This window comes from Arachis hypogaea, chromosome 3 (assembly GCF_003086295.3).
Source record: "Arachis hypogaea cultivar Tifrunner chromosome 3, arahy.Tifrunner.gnm2.J5K5, whole genome shotgun sequence".
NCBI classification, from domain to species: Eukaryota; Viridiplantae; Streptophyta; class Magnoliopsida; order Fabales; family Fabaceae; genus Arachis; species Arachis hypogaea.
Window position 1 is genome coordinate 61,846,526 of NC_092038.1, and position 8,648 is coordinate 61,855,173.

The window sequence follows — 8,648 nt, forward strand, 5'->3', positions numbered from 1 at the left end:
AAAAGAAAAGGAGAAAAAGGTGCATATAACGGTAAAAGGCAATAGGGTGATTCATCTGTTTAGTATTCAAATCTGACACTTAAGAGATGAAATATATAACAAAAAACATAATGAATTAGTCAACCGATATTTGGCATAACAAAAATGTTACGTCCACACAAATTATGAATCATAATATTTGTGTATGAATATATATTATTTAATTTATTTTTAATATATATTTTATATTTTAATATATATTCTATAAATAAAAAATTTAATTTTTATTTTTTGTGTGCACCCAAGAAATATTTGTTGCTATAACAGTGTGTCAAACCTACTTAAACTTTTATTTATAAAAGAGAACGAATATATAATTAATTAGGTGGCCATATCTGCAGTATTCCCTTGCTCATTTTCGTGTTTACTTTTTCACTGTTTCATGGGACTAAACCAAAAGCTAAAGCACATAGTCGCAGGATACACTGGTTTTGTACTTTAGTTGTTGTTTGCTTTAAAGCTATGTACATGAAGAATGCTGTCCCCTTCTCTATGTTTTCTAGGCGAACACATGTCTCAACGCAGTTCATTTTCTTTTCGTTTGAATAAGTACTTGCTATGGAATACTTAGATATGACGGTTTCTTTTTGGGGAATCAGCTGGGATATCGCCTTTATATTACTTCCTTATCCAGCAAGAATTTGGTTAAGATCTGTCATTGTTAAGGAACTTGAATTCTTTAATATAATTTACCCATCTTTTGCATAGATTTATCATCAATTTTACGTCTAAAACTTGAGGGGTGTTCCGAACCTGTGTGGCAAATATTTCGAAGTATATTAATCTCGTCTCTTGTGATTCTTCAATGTAATCCTCCTTTCAATTAGGAGAGATATAGCTCGCATCATCGAAAATATGAAATATGGGTTTCTCTAATCGGGGGTGTAATCGGTTCGATTTTAGACCAAAAATTAATCGAATCGATCTGTTCGATTCTTTTTTGGTATCAACCTTTCGGTTTGTTATTTGTAGAAAACTGAATCGAATCGAATCGAATCAATAACGGTTTGGTTTAGTTGTTTTTTTTTTATTTTTTAAAAAGTTAATCAAAATTTTAATCACCATAAAATGAAGTTTAAAACGGTCAATAAACTAAAATAACAACAGTACATCACATCCAAATTCAATAGAATTTCAACTTGTCCCAGTAATTAAACATAAAAATAAAGACAATTAGAAATGTCTAACAAACAACAAAAATAATCTTTAAAATTAAATAAAAATCGAAACAACGTCTTTAAAACTAAATAAAAACCAAAACATCAGTCACCATGCTTAATCTGAATCCACACCAGATTCATCCTCATCTTCTCCAGTTGGAGCAATTTCTACAAAAATAAAATAAAGAAATCAATATAGATTATAAATTATAAATAAAAACTATGAAAGGAACTTTAAATTCCTTTTTTACATACCTAATTCAAGTTTTTCAAACTCCTGCATAAGCTCCTCAAAATTAGTCGTTATTAGAGAAGCATGAAGCCAATTTTGTGTGTAAATTAATGCCTCAACTGTCTTTGGAGTTAAAGAACTCATGTAGTTATTAAGCAATCGTCCACCAGTGCTAAAAGCCGATTTTGAAGCAACAGTCGATACTAGCATTGCTAAAACATCTCTAGCAATTTGGGATAAGATAAGATACTTGTTAGAATTCACCTTTCACCAATTCAATATGTCAATGATCACGAGACTTCTCTAAACCATCCATCAAATACAAATCCACCTCATTCTTGTTGAAATATAAGGATTGTTTGACTAGGGTCACCCGAGTCCTTAGAAAATTTTTTACATTGATTCAACAAATGATATCGCATAATAGTTGTACCATTTTTATGAGAGTCACATGCATATGATGCACCAGACGAATTATATTTATCCCAAGCATGTGATGACTTAGACTTAGGATCCTTTGTAAACTGTTTTCAAGTCTAAGATCTAGGCCTAGAAGGTTTTCTGTTATCTTCATTGAGTTCATCCTTGTCATCCTCTTCATCAGTTTCCACAGTGCTTGGAGTTGGATTTGTAGGAGTTGCACCCACATTAGTTGAATCAACCTTCCTCTTCTTTGACTTAGGATGGGGTGGAGGTTTGGTAAGCACACTGCTGTATGTTGAAGAACGTGCCACGGACTGTTCATTGGGCTATTCATTACTTGTTAGCTGCATATATATAAATATAACAATGAACAACAAAATACAACAATTTTATTGAAAAATTTTATTCAAACTCATCAACCTAATCAAGAATAGACCAGCAACAATAATTAGAGACAATGTTCATACCTTGGACCGAGCTATGAGGTCCAGGTTGGACTTAAGCAAAATTGGTCGACCTCTTTAAAGGTTTGTCGACCAACGATCTCTTCGTAAAGAGCTCGAAAGATCACCACAGAGGTCCAAGGAGGCCCAGAATGAAAGAACCACCGCCTACTGAAAGGACGGTTGGCGAAAAGATAATGATCCCACTGACGATCAGATTTCCTATCGGTAAAGAAATATAAAAATATAATCGCGTCGTAAGTATAGCTTCTAAACCAATAGAAAATTCTTTCGTACAAACGTTTGGTTGTCACAAGTAACAAACCCCTTTGGAATTGATAACCGAAGTATTTAAACCTCGAGTCGTCTTCTCAAGGAATTGCAGGAAGTATGATTTATTATTAGTTATGCAAAGGTATATTTTGGGGTTTTGAAAAGGTTTGAACAAATAATTTAATTGATAAGAAAAATAAATTAATAATTAGAAAATCTCTTGGCAAGGTATGAAAACTGGAAGTCCTATCCTAGTTATCCTTATCAATGGTGATGAGAATTATATTTTTGCTACCACTCAGTCAACCTCTAACTATGAAGGTAAGTTAAGTGGACAAATCAATTTAACACCTAAAGTCCTAGTCAACTCCTTAAGGAAAGACTAGATTTATAGGAATCTGAATCAATCAGCAAAGATATTAATTATCAATCACGATGAGTTTGACAACTCAAGAGTTACCAATTAATCAACCAAAGCCAATAGTAAATAATCTAAATTATAAATAAGGAAAATACCTCAAATTATATTATTTAAGAAAATCCTAACATGAAAAGTTCATAAACAAATAAAAGAGAAAAATAGCTAAAAAGAACATTGAACCTGAGATGAAGAAGAAATATTCCTAATCCTAATAAAAATCCTAATCCTAATCCTAAGAGAGAGGAGAGAACCTCTCTCTCTAAAAACTACATCTAAATTATGAAAAGTGAATTATGATCTCATCTGAAGTTTGATGTATATGATGAATGAATGGATTCTCCCACTTTACAGCCTCTAATCTGTGCTTTCTGGGTCAAAAACTGGGTCAGAAACAGCCCAGAAATCGCTGATTGCAAAATCTGGTACGTACAGGTCGTGAGAAAGTGACGCGGAGGCGTCGTCCACGCGTTTGCGTGGATTGAAATTCGCAGATGCGACACGGGTGTGTCATCCACGCGTTCGCATCACCTAACTTCGAGGCAGCTATGGAAAATTATATATTGTTGCGAAGCCTCAGATGTTCGCTTTCCAACGCAATTGGAACCACGTCATTTGGACCTCTGTAGCTCACGTTATGGTCGATTTAGTACCAAGAGGTCAGGCTGACAGCTTTGCAATTTCTTCAGTTCCTTGTATTCCGTCCAGTTTTGCATGCTTCCTTTCCATCCTCTAAGCCATTCCTGCCCTGTAATCTCTGAAATCACTTAACACGCATATCAAGGCATCGAATGGTAATAAAAGAGGATTAAACATAACAAAATTAAGACCAAAGAAGCATGTTTTCAATCATAGCACAGAACCAAGAAGGAAAATGTAAAGCATACAAATCATATGAATAAGTGGGTAAATAGTTGATAAAAATCACTCAATTGAGCACAAGGTAAACCATAAAATAGTGGTTTATCAACCTCCCCACACTTAAATATTAGCATGTCCTCATGCTAAGCTCAAGAGAAGCTATAAAGGAGTGAAGAGGAATGATAGGGAGTATGAAATGCAACCTATCTATGTGAATGCAACTACATGCAAAATTTTGCTACCTACTTGGTTAAAAGTAAACAAGCTCTCCAAGACAAATACAAACCAAATTCCACTAATTCAAATCATATAATAAAAAGCAAGTAAACTTGTAAGAAGATAGCTCATGAAAGCAGGGAATATAGAATTAAGCACTGAACCCTCACTGATAGTGTATATCACTCTAGTCTCTTTAGTATATAGGGTAATTACTCTATTTTTCTCTAATCATGCTTTCTAAACTTTGTTCTTCATCTAACCAATCAACAAATATTTAATGTAACCATGCAATTAAGCTCAAATCACACAAGTTGTGTGTTCTTTAGCTCGAAAACCATGTTCCAATTATGATAAACCCCGTTTTTAGGGTTTATCTTGTGTTGAATTTAGAGTATTTTGATAACATTTTCTCACATTTAACCAATGAATTAGCATGGTTTTGTTATCTCTCCCGTATTTGTGCTCGAGTGTAAAAATATGCTTTTTAAGCCTTTACTTTGATAATTTTAATTCATCCTTGATTCCATAAGATACCTTGATGTGTTTGCTAGTAATCTCAGGTTAAAATAAGCTAGGCATGGATCAAAGGAAAAAGGAAGGAAGCATGCAAGTAGAGAGAAGCACAAAAAGCCAAAGAACTGATCTCGTCCAAGGACGTGCACGCACACGCGCACAAGGCGCTCGCACGCACATTGCAATATCGACCAGGGATGCAACGCGTACTGTGCGCGTCCGCACCGAAGGCCGCACGTGATTTTTAAATGAAACTCGTGCCCAGCGATTTCTGGGAAGCTCTGGGGCCCAGTGCAATCAACTTTGGCACCAAAATGTATTAAAAGGACCAAGGATTGAAGGTGAAGGCATCTTTCAATGTTATGTTTTCATTTTACACATTAGGATTAGTTTAGAGATAGTTTCTAGAGAGAGAAGCTCTCACTTCTCTCTAGAATTAGGATTAGGAATTAGGGTTAGATTAGGATATCATAGTTCTAGGTTTAATTCAAGTCTCCTTCTACTTCTACCTTCAATTGGTGATTGCTACACTTTGGTTCTTCTTTCTATCCCTATTCTCTTGTTGTAATTTCTCTTATTTTGTTTCTAGGTTTTGTAATGAGATACTATTGTTCTTTTGTTTTCTTTTAATAATGCAATTTGAGGTAATTCATGATAATTGTGATTTCCTTGATTGTTGTTGTTAATGCTTTGCATTCAATTGTTGTAGAATTCATTCTTGTTGTGATTTAGTATACTTTTCTTTTGTACCTTCCAAGTGTTTGATGAAATGCTTGGGAGGATGTTAGAATAGAATTTTATGTTCTTGGCTTGAGAAATTAACTTAGGATTTTTTGAGTTACTAGTGTCCAAGTGATTAATAGTTGATAACCATTGACTCTAGCCTTCATTAATCCAATTAGTGAGAAAGCTAGGATTTATGGACTTGGATGATATAACTCACTTGACTTTCCTTTACTATTAGTTAGAGGATGACTTAGTGAGATTAATCCTTGCAACTACCATACTTGTGGCTAGTGATGATGCTGAAGACCCTTGACAACCAAACCTTGCCAAGACCATTTTGTTAATAAAATCTCCTTACCATTTACTATTCATATTTCTCATCTAAAACCTCAAAATAAACAAGTCCATAACCGATAACAAGAACACTACCCTGTAAGTCCTTTGAGAGACGACCTGAGGTTTAAGTACTTCGGTTTATAGATTTTAGGGGTTTGTACTTGTGACAAACAAATTTTTGTATGAAAGGATTATTGTTGGTTTAGAGACTATACTTTACAACGAGACTTCATTAGTGAAATTCTAAACCGTCAAAAAATCTAATCATCAAAATGCGCCGTTGCCAGGGATTTGCAATGGTGTTATGTTATTGGTTATTGTACATATGTGAATATTTTAAATAGTTTGTCTTTTGTTTGATTACTAGTTTAGTTAGTTTTACTTTGTTTTTCCACTATGAATTCTCACTTTGGCTATGAGCTTGGTCCTAATTGTGTTGTAGGAAATGTGCACTTCAATGATAACATGTATCAAGGATGGAACACTCCAAGATGGGAGGAACCTCAAGGAATTGATCACTCCTATTGGCAACAACCTCCGGGCACTTATAGGTATAACTCACATCCTAACGCATGTCAATTCAACGGTTATGGTGACTCTTTTTGTGATAATCAACCACCACCATATGCCTATGAACCTTATCCTCAACATGATGCTCAACCATACTCACAAGTCTCTCCATATCAAGCACCTTTATGTGACCCATATCCACCATATGACCAATCACCCATATCACATTCTTATGACAACTATGAGCAAAAACCTTTAGAACTATCACAACCCTATCAGGATTACTACCAAGAGCTACCTCAATGCATAACATCTCCACAATTTTACCAAGAGGAACCACCTTCTTACCATGAACCCTCTCTCCAAAATAATGAACCTTCCTACTCACCCCAAGCCCCAATAGACGATCCTCTCACCTTGTTACTTCAAGGACAAGAAGCCATGAAGTGGGATACATTTGCGTTTGTAACTAATTTGACCAAGGTGGTGCACGCTTTAGCTCACCAATGTTTGAATACTCAAGTTATCCCCGTAGCCTCATGTGGAAAGCCTAAGGAAGAGCAAAGCATGGAGGAGATATCAGATAATCCGGTGACAAAGGAAGAATCGGTAATAGTAGTGGAGCAATTGGAAAAGCCTATGGGTATTGAAACAAAGGAAGAAGTGGTTCAAGGCTTAAGAAATATGAAACCACCATGTGAGTCTCAACAACCTCCGGAGCATATCAAGATCGAAGAATACGAGGAGGTTAATCGAGAAATAGATTCAATCATGGAGGAATTCCTATCTACAATTGAATTCCCCCTAATGGACATGGAGTTGGAATAATAGAAGAGCGCGCACAACCCCCGTACCCTTGGTGAACAACGAAGAAGAGAATGAACCAAAAGAGATCTACCGAGGAGAAAAAGTTGGCATGGTGTATATTGAAATTGAAGAATATGAAGGGGTTGATCAAGAGATGGATTTATTCATCAATGAATTCCTATCCAAAATTGAATCCTCTCCTATTGGGCAAGAAACTGAAGTTCTTGAAGACAACACCAATCCAAGTGATAAAAGCGAAAAGGTTGAAATTGAAGAAATTTGTCAAGAGGTGGAAATACCCAAATAAGAGCATAAAGAAGTAAGCCTTGCATTGTCTAAGTGTGGGGAAGTCGCCCTTCCCAAATCACCATCCAACACAACATTCAAGCTAAGTGGGTAAAATTTTTATCCCTAGGCTTTACTTTCTCATTTGAATATGGTTTAATTGAAACGGATGGACAACTTAAAGCTCTTTGTAGACTTAAAGGAAAAAGAGAATTGTGTAGTGGTTGGAAATTTGGTATAAAGCTCACTAAGGTCAAAGCTTTAAGATATAGGGATTATGATGGGACAAGAACCACTTTGTATGGGTCTAGAAGGAAGAATTTGTGGACTAAAGAGAATTCTATGTGTCAACCGCCCTTATGTCAACCACTCGTACGGAGAAATCATGAAACTCAACTCACGGATGGGTGTGAAGATAAGATATGGGATCCCGGTTCGCTATGTGAAGACCAACTATGGGGACTCATATCTTGGGTTGAAATTCACCCAAGATTGGTGAAGATGGTTGGAAATTCTATCAACCAATTGAGAAGCAAAGATCCTTGGAGATTCAAGGATGAGTACAAGCACAAGCCACCATGACAATGAGCTCCTCAAAAGGTCCAACGTTAGGACTTTAACTAAAAGTGGTAGTGAGAGACACCCCACCATGGTAAACTCTTCCCAATCTCTTTTAGTCTTGTTTAATAAGTGGTTTGAATTGCCATTGTAGGTAGATCTTCAATTCATATAGATTTGTTTGTATAAATTGATTGTTAGCATAATCACATGTATGTTGTGTTTAGTAGTAGATGAATAAAATCAAATGGCATTTTTTGTGAATTGTATGATATTTGATTGAATAAAAAGTTGTAGGCATCATAAGGAGCCCCTGGGCATATTTTTCTGCTCCTTATTGGGCAATGAAAAAAAAAGAGAGAGAAGAATAGCGCCCGCTCGCGCCCATGAATGGATGCAGCCCATACATTTTCCAGAGAGTTGAGCCTCTCTTGGATGAACATTGTGCCTTTATCCCAACTCGTCCCACGCGGACGTGCACTACGTCCGTGCGCGCTCATACACCATTAAGGAAAAGCACGCGGATGCGCACTAGTTGTGTACGCGTCCCTAGGCTGACGGCAATATGGCATCAGCCCATATACTTTCCAGAGTGTTAGGCCTCCCTCGAGTTGACCCTAAGCTTCAGGCCCAAAATCCATCACATGGACGCGCACTACGCGCTTTCGCGCCCATGAGCTTATAAGAGAATCCGCGTGCTCGCGCATCTGCCGCATTCGCGCCGATCTGGTGATGCAACTTCTAAGCCATAATCCAGAGAGTTACGCTTGCCCTGGGCCAACCTTAGGCCTCCAGCCCAACCTCAAGCACGCGTGCGCGCACCATACACGCACGCACTTTTTCCA

At 36.6% G+C, this 8,648-nt stretch overlaps 1 protein-coding gene across 1 annotated transcript in view; it reads right to left on the reverse strand.

Annotated features, from left to right (window-relative positions):
* Positions 1-24, reverse strand: part of LOC112790653 (uncharacterized) — a 7,601-nt gene extending 7,577 nt beyond the window's left edge. Inside the window, exon 1 of the mRNA XM_025833157.3 lies at positions 1-24. This exon is cut by the window's left edge and continues 352 nt beyond it. The gene's annotated coding sequence lies outside the window, so the exon portion shown is untranslated.
* Between the last annotated feature and the right edge of the window lie 8,624 nt (positions 25-8,648).